We start from the raw sequence: 22,095 nt of genomic DNA, 5'->3' as shown, positions 1-22,095 counted from the left end.
TAAGCAATGAGAAACTGAACTCAGCGAAGGAAATTAAACGAAAAAAATTCATTCATAAAATTTCAGGAAAAAGAAAAGGAAGGGAATTTTCTGGATCGTTACATAAATCATTCTAAACGCACAATGATTCTTCTGATCTGCTATTATGCTAATAGGATTATAAAGGCAAGATGATTCCTCAAACGGGTTAATCTATATCTATATCTATATCGATATCTATATTTATATTTATATCTATACTATTCTAAAAGTGTAAAGAATTTCTTAACATTTTTTTTAAAATAAAAATTCTAATTAATTCCTACCTCATTAAAGCACACTAACCCATTAACAAAATTTAGAATTGTAACATTTTAAAGTGCATAATAATTTAATACATTTTATCTAATTCAATTCTACCTCATTATTAGACTATTATAAAAGTGTAAGGACTTTATTCTATTTCCAAACTTTTTTAGAAAAAAAAATAAAGAGTCTTATTAATTCCTACCTCATTAACGCACACCAACCCATTAACAAAATTTAGAATTGTAACATCTTAAAGCACATAATAATTTAATACATTTTATCTAATTCAATTCAACCTCATTATTAGACTATTATAACAGTGTAAGGACTTTATTGTATTTCCAAACATTTATTTTATATATTTTTCACTATTTTTACCAATTGCACTTTTTTTTTTTTTTTTGGTTGATTAATATGTATAAATGAATTAACAAAATTTAGATTTGTAACATTTTAAAGCACATAATAATTTAATAGATTTTATCTAATTCAATTCTACCTCATTATTAGACTATTATAAAAGTGTAAGGACATTATTCTAATTTCAAATATTTATTATATATATTTTTTCACTATTTTTATCAATTGCAAATTTTATTTTTATTTATTAATATGTATAAATTAACCATTTAAACTTTAATTCATTATCTTTTATGATCCAAAACTTTTCATCTTTCTCTCTAAACTTTTCTCTTCATCAAATTGAGCAAAGAAAAGATTTATTTTTCCAATTTAATAGAGAAGTTGGACAGTCCAGCATATTGAACGGTTAGTCCTGCATCTTTTGGATTTTCCAATAGTTATGAAAAATCATATACTTTCATCACCTTGAGATGATCGACAATCCTGCTGCAAGGATGATCTTAATTTGAGCAAAAACAGTTGAATGGGAGCATTCGGTTCAAAATTGGAGCAAAACTTTTACGAATTGGGAGGAAGAATTCCAATCTTCATTGAAGTCTATGTAAGTTTCACTTTTCATTGAGTTTTTTTAATCGGCGGTAACTTTTCATCGCTTTATATATATTTTTCACTATTTTTACCAATTGTAATTTTTTTTTTTTATTAATATTTATAAATGAATTAACAAAATTTAGATTTGTAACATTTTAAAGCACATAATAATTTCATACATATTCGCTAAGTCAATTCTACCTCATTATTAGACTATTATAAAAGTGTAAGGACTTTATTCTATTTTAAAATATTTTATATATATATTTTTTTCACTATTTTTATCAATTGCAAATTCTATTTTTATTTATTAATATGTATAAATGAACCATTTAAACTTCAATTCATTATCTTTTATGATCCAAAAATTTTCATCTTTCTTTCTAAACTTTTCTCTTCATCAAATTGAGCAAAGAAAAGATTTATTTTTCCAATTTAATAGAGAAGTTGGATTGTCTAGCATATTGAACGATTAATCCTGCATGTAACGACCCGAACCGGGGAGTCTGAATCGCCAACCGAGTCTATACCCGAACCTGAGGTTTTCTAAGGTCATAGAGGTCATTTCTAATGTTAATACATAACACAAGTGTTGTCCCAAGGTTCATAATACACCATCTCACAAACATCTCAGAAGGGTCATAAGTATAGACTGGTAAGATAACGTCAGCCGGTTGAAACTACGGGGTCGGTCGGCTGATTGAGTTAGTTAGTCGGCCGAAACGATGGTTCTGAGAACTCAACTCTCTACTAGGCCTCGACATACACTATCGGTCGGCTGATTTGCCTTGCCAGCAGGCCGATAGGCCCTGAAAGCTGCAAGATCTACAGATTCTGACTTCAACAATCTTATAACCGACCGGGCTCATATGTGAGCCAAAACCTGCTATAAGACCTGTCCCAACTCACGGCAAGTAAGATATAAAGTCCTAAATCATAATGTCAATGAAATTATTTGAAAGACCTCGTTCCATCCCATCCATCCATAGCATGTTTCTTTTAAATTTTAATTCTACATGTCCAAGAAACAGAACCAAAGATACAAGGCCACAAAATATACAAATTGTCTTTATAGATTACAAAGAATTTAAATACATAAATAAGGCCGCCATAGCCGTAAATAAAACATTATAACACTATAAAGAATTCTAAAGTCGTCTAAGTCTGTGAATACAAGTCATACATCCATACTCCTCCGGTTTTCTAAAAAGGGTATGATAAGGGGGGTGAGCTCAACAGCTCAGTAGGAAATGCCTAAAACACCGATTTTTGACTCCCTTGAGTCAACAACTAAAGAACGGGAAAAAGAAGTCAGGATCATACACGGGGAATTATCAAAATCACAATCCACGTCATTCAATTTTTTTTTTTAAAATAAAATAACAAAAAAAAAGAAACAAAACAAAACTATCGTCTAATAACCAATCACAATTATATGTGCCAATATGCCATAAAATGCAATGCCTTTCCGACCACATTCCCGGCCCAACACAACGCACACCGAAAACCGCTAACTGACTTTACCAAGGCGAGATTGATAGCTATCCCTGGTTCCAAATCGAATAACCATTTTGTGACGACCCTGGTTTTTGGGCCAGCGTGTCCTGTGATGAACCGAAGATTGACCCGATAACGGATCCGATATGCGGAAGCAAAAACAGAAAACAAGACTCTAAGAAATCAAAGTGACCTTCAATGAGGTCGTGGAACTCAATCAAAACTGATGCGGAAGCAAAAGATCGAAAATATGACAAATAAGCCCCCAGGGTCAAAATAGTTATTTTTGAAAATTGTAGATTCGGGAGCCACTGAGCATACTGCTGGAAGGACAACGAAAAACTAATCAAGATGGACTCAAGAATCGCATGATTCGGAGTCCAAACAAAGGAGAAACGGCATAACGAAGAAAAACGAGCACTTAAAGCAAAAAGGGTAAATTGGTAATTATCCAGGAAGAACCAGGTGCAACCGAGCAGACAGTTGGAAAGACGGCAAAAAATTAGTCAAGTTCAAAAAAAAAATTCACTTGAATTGGAGTCCGGACGAAGGAGAAAAGCCCAAAAGAAGAATTGACGTCGTAGCGGCCCGACGAGGGGCCATGGCGCACACGGCGCCCATGCGCAAGCCCACCGGCGTGCATGCCGGCGCCCAAAGACATGGCATGGTGGCAGCCCTTGGCTGCTGCTACATTTTTTTTGATCTGCCCAGAACTGAGGCTTAAAACTGAGGTCAAGACGAGTTTTTCTGGAAAAACACGAAGAAGAAACCCCCCCTAAAATCGAGTTTTCAACCTTACATTTTCTGGAAAAACACGAAAAAGAAACCCCCCTAAAATCATGTTTTCTATTCAACCATGTCAAAAGAAGAAAATAAAATTGATGTGAAAGGTCCATAATGCCCCTAGATCAAATATACAAAAAAAATGCGAAATGAATTCACAAAAGGCTCAAAACACAAACGATAAGGTTTTGCCCGGAAACGACCATGCACACAAATGTAACTTACCTATTTAGACGTGCTACAATGGTCCATGGCTTAAAAATATAGCCGATACAAAATCCGACCCCCCAACGGGCAAAAAGGCAAAAATGGACTTAGAATGGAAAACATAGAATCCAAAAATGTAAAATGGAGTCAAATGACCATTTGGCCCTTGGTCACACTTCATACAAGATTAATAAGACCCTATGAAAGAATGAAAGTGGAATTCCCACACCCGATGCAACCATGGTGAAGTAATGACTTGCGATTTTTCAAGGTTTTCATAATATTTCATGAAGTTAAAAAGTTGTATAGAATACAATACACATGTCATTGGCCTCCGGCCTCATCTCATACATGTCAAATACATTGAAAGGAGTGCACTTATGTACACATTACATATATGGAATCAAATATACATATTTTAACATATAAGTCTACAAAATGACATTTCATGCTAACATTTGCATGAAATGGAAACTTGAAAGCTACACGACATCCAAGGAATGCTAGGCTTCATGAACCAAGTCTTCGTACCTGAAATATGCCCCAGTATCGTAGGGGTAAGTAACATAAAGCTACTCGTAGGAGATGAGCATGCATCGACCTAGCATTTTACAAATTTATCACCTTAAGGTGAAACATGTTAAAGGGGCTCATGCCACCTAACGTCTATATCCAAGTGAGACTCAAGGAGCATCCTAAGCTACCTTAGAGTGTTTCTAGCATAAATCACATCATCCATGCATTTTAACAACATAGAAACATGTTATACAAAGCAACAAGAATCATGATATAAATACATGAATGAAACAAATCAAAGTTGGAGTAATCCAATTAATACAACGAGTTATAGTTACCACGGATCACATTATCAATGTAATTGAACAAAGTCTAAAGGAATCCATACAACATGACAAAAGCATATTTGAATACAAGTTAACAAGAATTACATTATCCATACAATTCAACAACAAAAGAGCATGTTATACAATGCAACAAGGTATAAGTTCTCAAAACCATCAACTTAGAATCTGAAGCACAAAATAACAGTAGTGGGTCATGCCACCTAACATTTAAGTTCTAAATGAATCAATAGGATCATTCCTAAGCTATGTTAGAACGTCAAAACACAATTTTCAATATCGATGCAATTTAACCAACATTGGAACCTCCAATACAACGCATAAAACACAATTTCGCAAAGTTAACATCCTGCAACTTAAAATGGAACGACAAATAAGAAACAACAAGTTACAACATCATCTAGTTATCAACTTGAAAATGAAATGCGAAATCAAACAAAGTGGATACTCGGACGTCACGCCGGATCAGACCGACAACATAGTTACTTTAGGGTTACTAGCCCATAGGTAACCTCCCTATGTGCGCACTAGACCATATAGAGGGGCTATCCCCCGTACTAGAACCACGTCCTAGCCATAGTCAAACAACGACATCTCCAAGTTTCCAAAATCAACAAGTTGTGCAACAACGCATATATCAACAGGAATATGCAAGATAATCAACTATCTACTAAGCACAACCAAATTTGGAAACCTATACAATACATGCTCTAAATCCACAACTAATATGATATGATGAATGTCGAATCTTCAGGGTGCGATTCATTACACGCTATGCATAAAAGATGTTAAACACGAAGTGTGCAAATCATTACACAAGGCAACAATATATTCAATAAGGAAAACATATTGTCACGAATACAAACATAGCAACTATGTTATCCAATGTTCAAAACATAACCAAATGAATATACAACAAGTCTAAGTCCATGATTTGAATATAGAAACCACTTCTAAAACACAACTAGATCATGGACCAAATTGAAAGAATTTAAATAGATAAACACAATTAAATTCTCTAGATTCCGATTCAATTCCAAATAACCTCAATTTAATACATGTTAAAGGTCATAGTATGGTCATCACCTATATCCATTCTAAAACTCAATTAGGTTGTTGGAACAACAAAGTAGAACTTTAATTAAATCATGCTAATTTAATTACCATGGTTCTAAAACAACTTCAAATAGTCCCAAATTAATATATACTAGTAAACAAGTCATGACCAATACAAATATCAAGTTAAAACCTTAATTAAGCTAATGGGACCACAAAATAGATTTTAATTAATTCTTTTAATTAAAATCTCTAGATTTTTAAACTTAATCAAATGCTCTCAACTTAACATATCTTAGAGAATATGCCAAGGACTAATGTAATATCACATTACAAGTTTATTTCATTCAATTTAAGACCATGTGACTTAACCTTTCACTAAAGTTAAATATAAATTAAAAGTTGCAATTCTCATGCAATTAATCCCAATTTAATATATGTGAACAACTATACCTAAGCTTAATTTTCTAGCATGCCACAATACAATCCCAAGTTGTATATCACCATGAGGATTAAATCTTAAACATGGAATTTAATTAAATAAAAGGTTTCAAAACCTAACCGAATATTCTAAATCAAATATATGTGAAGCTATATGACATGTAAATCAAGAATATCAAGTCAGAATTTAAATAGAGTGAATAGTGCACTCGGGGCAAATTAATTAATCAAATTAATTAATAATTACTAATTTTCAAAACACCCCCAATCACTTTCAAATTCAACTATGTTGGAGAGCATGCTAAGGGCTAATTTAATATACTAACACATATTGATTTTAAGCTAGTTAAGGCCATGTGAATTAATCTTTCACCTAAGATAAATATTAAATAAAATCTTTAATACTTATTCAAATGTTCCAATTTTAATACACGACAATGAGCATATCAAGGGGCAAAATGAAATCATGCTACATGTTTAAACCAAGTCATGATCAACCGGAAAAATTAGATCCCTTGCAAGAAAAATAAATAATAAAATCTCTAGATTTTATATTTAATCATGCAAACAAGTAGTAAAAGCATCACAAGCATGCTATATAACAAGAATTTAAACCTAAAACATCCCCTACCTCAATTTGAGATGAAAATCTCAAATGCCATCAAAATGGAACGGCTCCGAATCCGACGAAACTACTAGGTTTTGTCGGGGACAACGCCGTGAACATAACCCCCATGAAAGCCCCATCAAAATTATAACTTGACCTCAAAACCAAACTCAAGAAATGGTCAAAACTGAATTCTAATAAGGGGGAAAGGTAGAGCACGGCGAGGGGAACAACAAACGTTAAGGCCGAAGACTTTCCATCAAGGAAAAGTGAACCAAAAGAGGAGAGAGAAGATGGCAGCACCCCTTGGGTTGCCATGGGAGCTCCAGGTCGTGCATAAAGAGGGGAGAAGATCAAAAATGAAATATCTCACCCCCCTTTTATAGAAATCTCAAAAAGTGCCCCGAATGGGCCCCGCTGGGTCCGAAAAAGTAAAATTTGAGCAGACGCGCTCAAATGGCAAAACTTTGTGAACAAAAAAGATTCAAAATAATAAAATATGAATAACGGAAGAAGAGGCGTCAAAAATCGAGTCCCGAGCAAAAAGTTATGCCCAAAACAAGGTTAGCGAAAACTAGGGCCAGAAACCCTGAAACTGGAAAACATCGACCAGGAGGAAATTCCAAGAGTACACAACTCGACGAAATGTGAAAATGAATCCCGTACAAGAATCTAGGCTCAAAACAAGACATTTTGCAATAACTTTCATTAATTGCACAATGGCCCCTCCAAAAAGTGAAAACTGCACTTATGGCCCAGAATGAAAATATCTTCCAAAAATATTTTCTTTAAAACCCCTGAAATAAAATATCTTCAAAAGATATTTACGAAAAACACCCCAAGAAAAGAAAATAATTTCAAAGAACTTTGCATCCATGCCCCTATGGACACCGGGAGCAACTAGAGTACTTTCTTGCAAAAGTAAATATACGTATTTCGTGGAAACCACTCAAGATGAAGGCACGTGAAGTCAAAAACCAACTCCGAGCATGAGAAGTGAGGTTGTGCCAAAAACTGACAAACGGAGATAAGACAGAATAGGGAAAAGGACGAAATAGCGCATAGTGTCGAAAAACGAAAAATGTGAAAATGACTCGGTCCTCAAAGGAAGTTGTCAATCCACGGAAAAGAGTCTCAGGAACCAATTCCGAGCACTCGAGATGACACTAAGTGACACGAAACAGAGCTCAGAAAAGAAAATTAAACGAAAAAAATTCATTCGTAAAATTTTAGGAAAAAAGAAAAGGAAGGCAAATGACCGAGTCGTTACAACCTACCCTCCTTAAAGGAATTTCGTCCCCGAAATTAGGAACACACCAGAGAGAACAGAATAATGACCGAACAAAAGGTCAAATCAAAGGACAGCTCACAACGCACTGAAAGACAAATCCTGAAGTCTAAAGATCAACTGAAGGAACGCGAAACCAAGAACTGAGGCAACACCTCATACGAATCGGCACGTTAACTCAACGTCAACTACTGAGAGAATCCCAAGACAACGAAACGTTGAAACATGATAGAAGAAGAGAGTGACAAGGCAGTACGAACAGTGACCAGAACCCGGCCACACTAACTCGTCAGCAAGGTAGCATGACAATATAAGGCACTAGTTCATAACATGCCCCAGAAGGGAACTTTTCGATACCAATGACATCAATGTCGAAAATGATCATTACCAAAAGCACCACGGGAACCAGGCATCTGCGAGAGTTGGGGTAGCTAATCCCAAAACTCTGACAACAATGACACTGGCACCATTATGCTTAAGGCCTTAGATCTAAAAGCCACAAAGGAAAAGGAAATGAAACGGTGTCTCCCTGGCACACGTCTCACTCCACCAGACAAGGAAAAGGAAATGAATCGCAGTCATCTACGCTCACATGAGCCTCACTCGCATTAACCAACAAAACAAACAAGAAGGTTCCCTACATGGGTCCTCACAGAATGAATTTCTCCTATCCAAGGAAGAAACTCGTGAAACAAGAACGCATCCAAGGGATACGACAGAACCTAAGAGATAATGCAAAAACCTGACATAAAGTAAACAAGTAGCATACAACATAGCATAACTATCTACTCACACAAGCAGTAAACAAGTTGCCACATAAGCAAATAGGCATATTATCAAATCAAACATGTTATCAAGAAGCACGCAGACTTGTTATCACACCAGAACATGATAGTGACACAGAACATGTTATCAGGAAGCATATATACACAAAAGCATGCTCAACCAATGATAGATGTCTCAAAACACCTGAACATGTGAACATGTTATCAAGATACAAATGACAAATCAAAGCAAAACAACATGAGCATGATATGCACCCAAAACCCGTCGTCCAAGGTATTCAAACCCGGACGCTCTGATACCACCTGTGACGACCCTGGTTTTTAGGTCAGCGTGTCCTGTGATGAACCGAAGATTGACCCGATAACGGATCCGATATGCGGAAGCAAAAACAGAAAACAAGACTCTAAGAAATCAAAGTGACCTTCCATGAGGTCGTAGAACTCAACAAGAACTGATGCGGAAGCAAAAGATCAAAAATATGACAAATAAGCCCCTAGGGGCAAAATAATCATTTCTAAAAAATATAGATTCGGGTACCACCGAAGGAGAAATGGCATGACGAAGAAAAACTAATCAAGATGGACTCAAGAATCGCATGATTCGGAGTCCGAACGAAGGAGAAACGGCATGACGAAGAAAAACAAGCACTTAAAGCAAAAAGGGTAAACTAGTAATTATCCAGGAAGAACAAGGTGCAACTGAGCACACCGTTGGAAAGACAGCAAAAAATTAGTCAAATTCAAAAAAAAATTCACTTGAATCGGAATCCGGACGAAGGAGAAAAACCCAAAAGAAGAATTGACGTCACGGCGGCCCGACGAGGGGCCATGGAGCACACGGCGCCCATGCGCGAGCCCACCGGCGTGCATGCCGGCGCCCAAAGACATGGCATGGTGGCAGCCCTTGGCTGCTACTACATTTTTCGGACACTTGGTCTTACCTAACACACCTCGTCACCTAAGAAATCATCTGAAATCACACTGTCACAACGCACAACTCCATGCTCTCACCATCACTAACAGGTCAAAACAATCATTAACTTTTGACTCGACATCATGTTAAAGAGGGACAGATTCAAGAAAAATGGTTGGCCAAGCCATTCTCATCATCGATCTGGTCTCAACACAGACATCGTCCTGTCCTCAGGTCCAAACCTCAAACACAATCTCACACAGTCCATAAGACAACCATGAGATCCACTCACTATCAATTCATCACTCTACGTAATCTTAACAACTATACAGTCACATACCTGTTCTAAAAATCCCAGTCGTGCCTTAATCATACAACCCATAACAACCTAAAAGCAACATGCCACTAAATACCACAATCATTGACCAACATAAAAGCTCTCCAATCTCCTCATAACACCCATACCAGGTAAACAATTCCATAACATCCTTCGATTCAGTTCTTACCTCGTCAAAACACACAATACGGCCATCTCATGCCTAAAATCTCAAAACCAAAATCAATCATTCCCATTATTCCTTAACGGAATCCCACATTCACTTCCTCTAATCACGTAGTTCTAAGATGATACGAACACTTGTCCTCAAGACACTGCCCGAATCAAACGTCTATAAAAACATCCGAGTACATGACTCACATCATATCACCTAATCATCCTCGTACTTTCAGTTCATAACACACCCCCTAGCCATCATCGCTGGTACCAAACACCGAAAACACACAATCCCTATTCGGCAACTTGTACCTCACACGCCACTGGTCAAAACCACTCTTAGAACAAGCACTACTAAAACTAAGGACTCCACCTCCCTCCGTGGGAGTGAGTCAACTAATTCAATCAAACCTTTACCGGTGAATTCTAACAGCATAGCAAACCACACACGGGTCTGCCCATCCGTGGACGCACATAACTCCTAAATAGAGAACGAGACTCCCAACCAACGACGTCCTTGTTAGGACTAGAATAAACGAAAAGGGTAACGAACCCCGCACTTACCAAAGGTTGAAAACCTGAATCCAGGCATACCTAACGCCCCGTCACACGTCACTAGCCAAACGCCCAATCGTGGACACTTATTCTCACCTAGGATGAACTAAACTCCTTACACACAAGGAGAAGAACCAACTGGATACCCATACGGAACTACGAACTCAAATCTAGGCAACCTTGGCCACTAACGGACCATCATACATTATTAACATTGACACCTCACATACACTACACCGCGATACCCATGCTAACCAATACAAATCAAATCCATATTGCCCATTCGCCGAGTACTAGGATACAGTTCACAACACGACCATCAGATAAGAGCATCAATGCTCACAGCATACATTCACTACGAAAGATCATAGCCCGTCGGACACCACATCTTGTTCCATCTGGAACCAGTCATTCCTAAATGACAACCTCTATACTATACAATGACATTTGATCACCCATTCCACCTCTACCTTTCCAGGCGACACTGCCTCAAACAACGTGCACATAAGACCTGTGACCTTAGTCACAGTAACCCACTGACTAGTCAAAAGAAAAAGGTGTCTATATGAAAATACCGCCCTCACTGGCTCTAAAGACTAAACCATCCACAATTGCCTCAACCAACGCACAACCCCATCACCTACCTGATAACATACAACAAACAACATTTACTCTCAAATCCATATCCGGGTCACACCTTAGACCATTCCATTCATCAGAACTAAAACATCACGCCATAACGCCTCTAATACCATTATCCTCAAATAACAACTCGAACTTACGTCCCACCAACTCAATAGGCTACCGCCAAGCAATCTCGCCCCAAGCATCCCTAGGATAACACCATCACAACAAGAGAGTATGCTTCACTCTCGATACTCCTCACAGTGACCATTACTTGCCACTAGAAAAGAAAAAAAAATCTTTATACGGCAATGCCATGCCGACAAATCCTAAAAGGAAAAATGAGCACCAAAACCGAAATGCTCGATGCCCAAAGGTCTCCTCGAAACCACTACACACAATCCGCCGTTAACCCTTAACCGGTTACTCGAACCACTCTTCCCAAGGCAATCTACGCGCTTAGTCAAAATAACTTCATGCTCTAGGTTTAACATCATTACATTCCCTCTTCACCATTCCTCAGAACACTCTTGGCCCCGACAAAAGTCAAATAGGGCTACCAATTAAACCTACGCGATCACCCTCATTCCAAACATTCTAATCAACAGCCTATCTCTTCGGATCCTCAAACAACACACACTATCTCCTAATACCCCAGACGCAATTTGAAATGCAACCTTAGTCCACAGTTTTCAAATCCTAAAACGCAATGCACACGGTAACACAATACTTACCCTCTATCACTTCATCCGCAAATGACCAAGCACTCCAATGACCACATACTACTTGCCTTATTGTGCAATCATGCAGTACACTGTCAGAACTGACCACTATACATCACTTCGAGACTCTCTCGACAACCATGCCAACCTATGGCCCCGTTCATCAACCGAGCCATGCAATCAACTCACCAAGAGTCAATTACCCGCAACACACTCCTGTAGTTTTCTAAAATGAATGCCACTCCTCAACCAATCAGTCTCTAGAACAACTCTTACAAAACCCCAATGATCACATCCAACAATTGGTCACCCAGCACTAGCATGACTCCAGTCAATGCCTACGTCACCCTAGACTTATAGCATCCAACAAGTCCCCTTAACAACGATAACCAACACACTTCCTTAGAACGTACCAGAATACCTGAAATATACCTTACACTTGTGACTCTAGCAACCTCTATCACACCCACCATAAACTGGTTCGAAGAGAACCTTCATACCAAACTATGACCTAAGTCACAACCACTAACTTCCTAAGGTCATACCTTTCTCCCACAAAACCCTCACAAAACCAATGCACTAATACATGAAACTCATACGTCTCACCCTGGACGTTGCACTATGCTATATGCAATCGTTCGAAAGTCATGCTCCAAGCACTACACTATGAGAACAATAAAAAGACTAAGATAACCGCACACCGAATAGGCTCAATCCACAAGCTAGAAATCCACGCCCTTTTTTCGATAAAAATCAACACCTAACAACCCTGGAGCAACCAAGCTCCTCGCCTATTCAGGTCAAAACTTACACAATCATCTATGCCACAACAAATACTCTACCATACTAATAACTATCCCATACTCAACCACATATACACACATGAACATATATATATAATAATCATACCCCATACCATGATACAACCGTATCCCTTCATTTAAAATACAAATAACCAATCTTTCTATGATTATCATTCCTTCATAAAAAAATATATATATACTGGCATAAACCATGCCCGACTATCCGTCACATTATCATTGAAAAGATAAAATTGCACAAGTTGTGCCTACTATTTGCTCTACCATGCACCTTATTCTTGCCATCATATCACAATCAGCATACTTTCAATTACTTTCGCATTCCATTTACATTGTTAGATCACATAATTATTCCGCATACATGGCCATGTAACACAAATTTTAGCATTTAAACATATAAACATAAGAACACTTAGCAAGTAAACATGTCTTTCAAAACCATAAACATGTAAGCAAGTAATAAGTAGGCATGCTTCTTTAAACAGTAAACACGTAAACACAAAGCATGCAATCAATGCAGGTTAACCTTCTACCCCTCTAGGTAAGCCACTACCCGTCATCCAAAATGTATACAAACATTTGCTCCTATACCAAATTTGTAACAACCAGAACCCTAGGGTCCGAATCGCAAACCGGGTCCTTATCTGAACCCGAAGTCGTCTAAGGTCATAGAGGTCATTTCCAACGTCAATACTTAACACATGTGTCATCCCAAGGTTCATAATACATCTCACAAACATCTCAGAAGTGTTACAAGTATAGATAGGTAAGACAGCATTGGCTGGCTAACAGCCTTATGTCGGCCGGTTGAAACTACGGGGTCGATCGGCTGACTGAGTTAGTTAGCCGGTCGAAATGATGGTTCTGAGAACTCAATTCTCTACCAGGCCTCGACATGCACTGTAGGTCGGCTGGCTAGCGTTACCAGCCGCCGACAAGCGCTGAAAGCTGCAAGATCTGCATATTCTGGCTTCAATAATCCTATAATCGACCGGGCTCATATGTGAGCCAAAACTTGCTATAAGACCTGTCCCAACTCACAGCAAATAAGATATAACGTCCTAAATCGTAATGTCAATGAAATCATTTGAAACAACTCGTTCCATTCTATCCATCCATAGTATGTATCTTTCAAATTTTAATTATACATGTCCAAGAAACAAAATTAAAGATACAAGGCCACAAAATATATAATTTGTATTTACATGATTACAAAGAATTTAAATACATAAATGAGGCTGCCATGGCCGTAAATATAACATTGTAACACTATGAAGAATTCTAGCATCGTCTAAGTCTATGAATGCAAGTTATACGTCCATACTCCTCCAGTTTCCTAAAAATGGTAAGATTAAGGGGGTGAGCTTAACAGCTCAGCAAAAAAATGCCTAAAACACCGGTTTTGGACTTCCTTGTGCCAACAACCAAAGAACGAGAAGAAGAAGTTGGGATCATACACGAGAAATTATCAAAATCACAATCCACGTCATTCAATTTTTTTTTCTTTTTTAAAAAAACTATCATCTCATAACCAATCATAATCATATGTGCCAATATGCCATGAAATGCAATGCCTTTCCGACCACAGTCCGGGCCCAACACAACGCACACCGAAAACTGCTAACCGACTTTACCGAGACGAGATTGATAGCTATCTCTAATTCTAAATCCGATAACCATTTGGGGCCTAGTATCAACTTTTTCACGCCCGACACCTGGCCGCGCTCTCTCTAGGTCGAATTAGCCCTGGGCTCGCGAAACCCGGTCCCATTTACAAAACCTTTCTCATAACCCTTTCCAAACACATTTCTTAAAAATCATTTTAACCTCATTTCCCTAAACCTTGCCCATGCCATGAATGGAATCATGCATGAATAAAATCGATATATACATGCTTGCAACTTTATAAATTTACCTAGACACACTCATTATCGTCATCATGTATATATATGTAACCTCAAGAAAATAATTTGACGCAAGGCGTGCTCTTTAAATAACTTTTGCAACCAAGCACATATATATACACAATTAACATCATCTTGAACATGCTTCGTCACATAAACACATATCCAACATTTAAATTTCAAATTTTATCATTCGAAGCATGCTCGGCAAGAAATTAAGCAAAATAACTCAACCAAAGTCAAAACATATTGGATTAGACATCCTTACCCAAAATGTAGCTAAAAGGCATCCTCGGCCTAAAAGTTAACGCCGGTCAACATTAGCCGAATGAAAAACTATTCGGTGGAAATGTAACGATGAGGAGAGTAAATTGTCCGAAAGGTACGGCTCCGGAATCCGGCTTAAAGTGGCTCAAAACCCTCTCCGAAGTCTTAGATCTAAAATCTTCAAAATTTCATAAAATATTCATCGCTCCTCTAAAAATTAAACCTTTGAACTATGTGATAGATAATGATGAGGGGAACACTTTCCATCAAGGAACCGAGCCCGGAAACCCAACCGATCAGCCGAAAAATGGGAGGAAAAATTGAAGCTAAAAAAAAGAAAAAAAGAAAAAGAAAAAGGAAGCGAGAGAGAGAAAGAGAAAGAAAGCAACGACTGGGAAGGAAAAGAAATGAGAAGAAAAAGGGGCTTTGGCCCTATAAGTCATTAGATAAATAGGTGGGGTCCACGTAACCCCAAAATATCCCATTTGCTTCCTTACCTCATTATATATATGTATACACACATATATACATGCCGCAAACACACATCATTATATGTAACCACACAAATATGTAACAAATAAATAAATATGAAGTGACATGACACCAAAAAACAATCCCGTGCACAAAAAATCCGGGGGCGGTCCAACCCGGGACCTTCCGACACGAAAAATTGAAAAATGTTGAAATAGCCAGCAATACATTTCTAAGAGTCCTGAACTCGAAGAAATGCCTCAACCAACTCTCAAAATTCACCCAGCACACCCCATGATGTTCGGCATGCAAAACGAGACAAAAACAAAATAATCCCGAAAAATTAAAAAATCTCCGAAAATGAAAAATACGAAAAATGAGAAATAATACACTGCATCTCTTGGATTTTCCAATAGTTATGAAAAATCATATACTTTCATCACCTTGAGATGACAATCCTGCTGCAAGGATGATCTTAATTTGAGCAAAAATTAGTTGAATGGGAGCATTCAGTTCGAAATTGGAGCAAAACTTTTACAGATTGGGAGGAAGAATTCCAATCTTCACTGAAGTCTATGTAAGTTTCACTTTTCATTGAGTTTTTTTAATCGGCAGTAACTTTTCATTTCTTCTGTCGTTATTTTATATATATATTTCACTATTTTTACCAATTGCAATTTTTTTTGTTTATTAATATGTATAAATGAATTAACAAAATTTAGATTTGTAACATTTTAAAGCACATAACAATTTAATACATTTTCTCTAATTCAATTCTACCTCATTATTAAACTATTATAAAAGTGTAAGGACTTTATTCTATTTTCAAATATTTTATACATATATTTTTTCACTATTTTTATCAACTGCAAATTTTATTTTTATTTATTAATATGTATAAATGATCCATTTAAACTTCAATTCATTATCTTTTATGATCTAAAACTTTTCATCTTTCTCTCTAAAGTTTTCTCTTCATCAAATTGAGCAAAGAAAAGATTTATTTTTCCAATTTAATATAGAAGTTGGATAGTCCAGCATATTAAACGGTTAGTCCTGCATCTCTTCGATTTTCCAATAGTTATGAAAAATCATATACTTTCATCACCTTGAGATGACAATCCTGCTGCAAAGATGATCTTAATTTGAGTAAAAAACAATTGAATGGGAGCATTCGGTTCGAAATTGGAGCAAAACTTTTATGGATTGGGAGGAAGAATTCCAATCTTCACTGAAGTCTATGTAAGTTTCAATTTTCATTGAGTTTTTTTAATCGGCATTAACTTTTCATTGCCTCTGTTTTTATTTGTCATATTTATGAAATAGAATAAGATTTGTCATATTCTTTGAAAAAAAAAAAATTCTATATAGAGATTACAAATTTATAAATTCACAAGGAATTATTGTATTAAGGGAGTAAAAGCTTTTGTTCAATTTCATTAGGAGGAATAATTCCAATTTTCACTCTGAAGTCCATTTAAATTTTTACTTTTCATTGAGTTTTTTTAACCAACAATAACTTTTCGTTGTTTCCATTGTTATTTGTCATATTTATCTAATATAAGAATATTTTTCATATTCTTTGTTTTTCCATTTATAGAATACAAATTTATAAATTTCACGATGAATTGTTGTATTAGTGGATTAAAAGTTCTTGTTCAGCTTCAATCAAAGGAAGAATTTCAATTTACACTGGAGTCCTTGTAACTTTCACTTTTCACTGAGTTCTATTTTAACCTAAAATAACTTTTCATTGAGAGTACTGTTTATTCCATTATTTTTGGCCCAATGGAAAGATGATATGTGGCGAGTTCCAATGGAACTTACCACGCTGGATCGCAACTCTTATGAATTATTATTCGAAATTATGCAATATTACGTAGTAATTAAACAAGTGGGCCAGTATAATCCTACCATATGGGGTTTTCTATTTTAAAAGGAAAAAGGTGAGTCCTATTAGGACTTGTCAACTTTAAAGTGATGGCCTACAAATTCCTATTTGGAATGAAGGAATTATCTTATGAAATACTACCATCATGCAATTGTTCAAGACAAATTCAACCAATTGGCTTTCGACACATGGCGAGTTCTATGGAACTTACCATGAAATATTTCAATTCTTTTAGGAATTATTTGTTTGTTATAAAGATTTCAGGGGGGCCAAAGATCATATATTCCTAAGTAAAAGGAAGACTTACCAAAGGTGGCAAGACCAAAGTTGACTAAGTAAGGTAATTGGGCCGGATTTTCTCCTAAATTATAGGAGGCTTCAGCAGATAATTTGGCTAAGTCAATTACGTGGCTAAAAAGAGGGAACGTGGGCAGCGACTTATATTTATGGGTATATATATATATATATTCATACATATATATATTATATCAAGAAACTATCCACGATGAAGAAGCTACTGAAATTAGGGAGTACATGGCACCATGAACTCCAAACCTAGAAGGGAAGTTACCAAAATCAAAGGGAACGTGGTTGGCAGAAGATCGTGGACAATGACGTATATTTCTGGTTATATATTTATATATATCTTACCCATGAAGAGAAAAATCGCTGGAGTCTTGGGGCCATAACGCATGAATTCCAAAATCAGAAAGGAAAGTCTAATTGAGGGGGTTACTAAAATTAAGGAAACGTGGGTGCAAAAGGATAAGGGAAACGGGGGTCATGGAATAACTTCCATTTATGTGCTTGGTGTATGGAATTAGAGGGAGAGAAGGATTCTAAAGAAGGAAGGAATTATAAGAAATCGTGGAACATGATCAGTTGAAAATGGTGGAACCATGAAAGGTAACTACCACTATTTGAAGTAACTAATTCGTGTCTGTGAAGAGGAAGAAATCAGCAGCAAATAAAAGAGACGTGGGTTTACAGAATTAGACATATATATACATGTATATATATATATATACATGTATATATGGAATTACAAGGATCGTGGGGACATTTGGCCAAACAAGAACACGTCGGTTGAAAGTGGTGGAACTTCATATGGTAACTACCACTAACTAAGGGAGTGTTTGAAGATAATGGATAACATAGCTAAAATTAAGGGAATCATGGTCTGAAATAAAGGAGAAGACCACGCATGAGGGAGAAGACTAATGAAGACATGGGACATGTGGCATGATCCGGACCTTCTAGGTGGAAATTCTTAACTGCTGCTGCAACTGCTGCCATTCCATCTGGGCAGTTTCAGAACGTGGGAGAAGGCTCACCAACATGTATATAACTGTTAAGGCTACTAATTATCAGTTGTAGATCATTGAAGAAAATGGTTTTACACTTGGCAATATCTAGAGAAGGTTAGAAGATCATGGGACACGTGGCAATCCGAAGTCAGTCCACGTGGAAGCTGTTGAAGCTGCCACCTTAAGCTGCTGCATGCATGGAAAGTCCTATAAATAGAGCACTTAGAGCTAGTTTGCAAACCCTGTTCAAATCACACAGCAAAACAGCACTTCAATTCCTTACATTCATGTATCTTTACATTCATGTAATGCAATTTTAATATGTTTAATTCAAGTCCTGCACTTATTATTCCTACTTTCCAGCACTTTACTTTGAAGTTCTTCACTTTCAATACCGCTTTCTTTTCCACTAACCATAGTTCAGTCCGAAAGTCCTTTTTCAAGGCAAAAAGAACCCTTGAAGGTGGTAATTCCAGTCCTTCATTCAATCGCCTGATCCCTGCAATTTCCTACTAGATAGTTGTTCGGATATCCACTTTGGACCGACAGCAGTTCCTGGCACGCCCGACATCCACTCCTACTTTCCACTCACCTGGAAAGCAGAACTAGCACTTTTCTGCAAGCCGAACAAGTACTACTTTACTTTCATTGTTAATTATTTGTCATATTAATCAAATAGAGATATAGATTTGTCATATTTATCAAATAGAAGAAGATTTATCCTATTCTTTGCGATTTTTTTTTCTTTGTCGGTTCTGATGGATTAAAAGTTTTTGTTCAGTTTCATCGGTATCAATTATTTATTTATTTATTTATTTTGTTATTATTATTATTATTATTATTATTTGATTAAGTAAGTGTCATATGAATCCTTAATTATTACTTTATCTCTACTATAAGAGTTACCTTTGAACTATATCTATTTGATAAAATGTCCAGGTAATAGTTTATGCTTGGATCCTTTTCATATATATATTTATATATATATTCAATAAAATGTGTAGACACTAGCCTTTGCTCTGCTTGAATGCTTATTTTCCGCACTAATAAATTCATACTCCGTATTAGTATTTTGGTGTTACTCCTACAATATTTTAGTATTGTTGAGGGGAGGGGCCAGGGGGAAATAAGATGTATTATTGTTTTCATTGCCAGTTATCCAAATGTTAAGCTTATAACTGCAAGGGATGGCTAATTTTTTAAAGTTTATAGGGGGTTTGTAAAACCTCGAAGAACGCTTAAACAACTGTTTGGCTCGCTAAATTTTCCGGATGGAAGATTGGTGTGCGGGGCATGCCAGGAATCACAGAAAATTCCAGAAGAACGAACCGAACAATATTCCATAATATTGTCGGATAATTAGTATTCAGACGATTGTGAGAGAACCCGGAATGACCACTCTCAAGAGTTCTTTTTGCCTTTGGAATAAAGGACTTCGGGTTATATGGCTTAAAATAATTAATTAATGCACTGAAAGTGCCGAAATGGAAAATAAAATTGGAAAAGAAATTTTATTAAGCTAGAGAAGTAAAATTACAAGTACTGAAATTAATCTGTTGAAAGATAATTGCAGAGAAAAGACAAAGTAAACAAGTGTTGTTTTGAATGGTTTTGGAATGAGTTGTAAGATGTCCTAAACTTCTATATTTATAGAAACCTTTGAGTAATAGTTAAGCTGCCCTTTAAGTCTTCCCCAAGTATCTCTTTGTTGTGCCAGTAAGGAGCTACCATTTGTATCACATTCCCCTTTTTTCTTAACGTATTCCACAAGTTTAGGCCATATTATGTGTTGTTGAAAAAGTCTTTTCCGATTCTTACGTTACCATGTTTGAATCATGCCAAAATTCCTCCAGATTCATTCTTAACCACTTGCTTGAATATAGGTACCACTTGCTTAAGCCTCTCTAACAGCCTTATCACTAAACAAATCTTATCATCTTGCTTCATCTTTTTAATCACGCTCCTTTAGATTAATTATAATTAATCCCCATCACTTCTAACATGCTGCCATGTGGCAACTTTAATTCTTATGGACTGCTATAATCTTGGCACATAATTCCCCTAGAACAAATCTCTTCACACAATTCTTCTTCCTCCATAATTTTGTTAATCACTCGCCATGTGGAAAATAACCATCTCATGTTAAATAAAATTGTAGCAATTTCTCTTCCTGTGATCTTACACCATAAATTATTTATTTTCTGGGTGTCAATCTCTTGTCAGCTATTTGCTGTAAAATATGGTGTAAACATTTGCATCCCAAATTTTGAACCCTTTGAGCTTACTGATAAGGGATCGAAATTATAGGAGTATAAATAATTATGAAAACACCCAAAACTTGAAAGAGTACCTGATGTCACACAAATCTCCTGGGCAAAAATTTTCAGCACAAGTCTTTGTTGGTGGGTCCCAGTCACACTGTTCCTCACGTGACTAGAAGATTTCTTCTTTCCTTCAGTTAAAACTTCTCCAATTGTCCATGTAAAACTAACAACCAATCACTCTTTTCAAAGCTATCCAACATCATCTACTTCAAACCACTTTTAAATTTTTTTTAAAATCCCATAGTTACCTCTAAAGGGAAGGCTTGGTAGGTGGAAACCATCATGATCATTAATACCTTTATATATACACCACTCACATTTTTTAAAGCTCTCAAACATCATCTTCTTCTTTGTTCTGCGAAAAAATCTTTTTTTCATTCCCAAGTTTCTCATGGGTCCCCCACAAACTAAAAGAGTGACCAGATACTCAATTAGTGCTTTAGAAAAACCAAAATGTTATGCCCGCCAAACTCACAAGTGCATGAAATCTCTCAAATTTCATCAAGATCGTCTTATTTTCCTTAGTCCAGAAACTATGGGATTAGGCCCAGCTTTTATAGATCAATTTCCAAAAGAACTTGATGATTTCTATCCAATAGCAGAAAAATGTCTTCCTTACTCCATGGACTTCACACCTGCCTCATCTAAATCCACCAAAAGATCAATAAAACCAAAATTCAAACTCCGAAATTGGCATGTCCCTAAGAAAGATTGGAAAACTTGGGTTACCAGGCTTTCTAATGACAAAGAAATTGCATCACAGTGGAAACGACTTGGCATTTACGATGCCATTCAATTGAGTAAGCTTTCTATAGAACTTGTCTCTTCCCTATTATTTTCTGCTCTGTTTTTTTGGTCTGTAACAACCAACTCTCTTCTTTTACGTTTTGAAATGATGTCACCAACTATGAGGGATATCTGTTGTATTACCGGACTGAAACCTTGTGTCAAGAAATTAATGCCTTGTTTGATAGTGGTCACATCTTTATCTTTCCCCCTTAAAGACAAGGGTATCAAAAATGTAGTAGCTGCTTATG

Source organism: Cornus florida, unplaced genomic scaffold, assembly GCF_030987335.1.
Source record: "Cornus florida cultivar Cherokee Brave unplaced genomic scaffold, ASM3098733v1 CherokeeBrave_3.0.0_Hap2_Chr03, whole genome shotgun sequence".
Lineage (NCBI taxonomy): Eukaryota > Viridiplantae > Streptophyta > Magnoliopsida > Cornales > Cornaceae > Cornus > Cornus florida.
Note: the sequence above shows the minus strand (reverse complement) of the source record.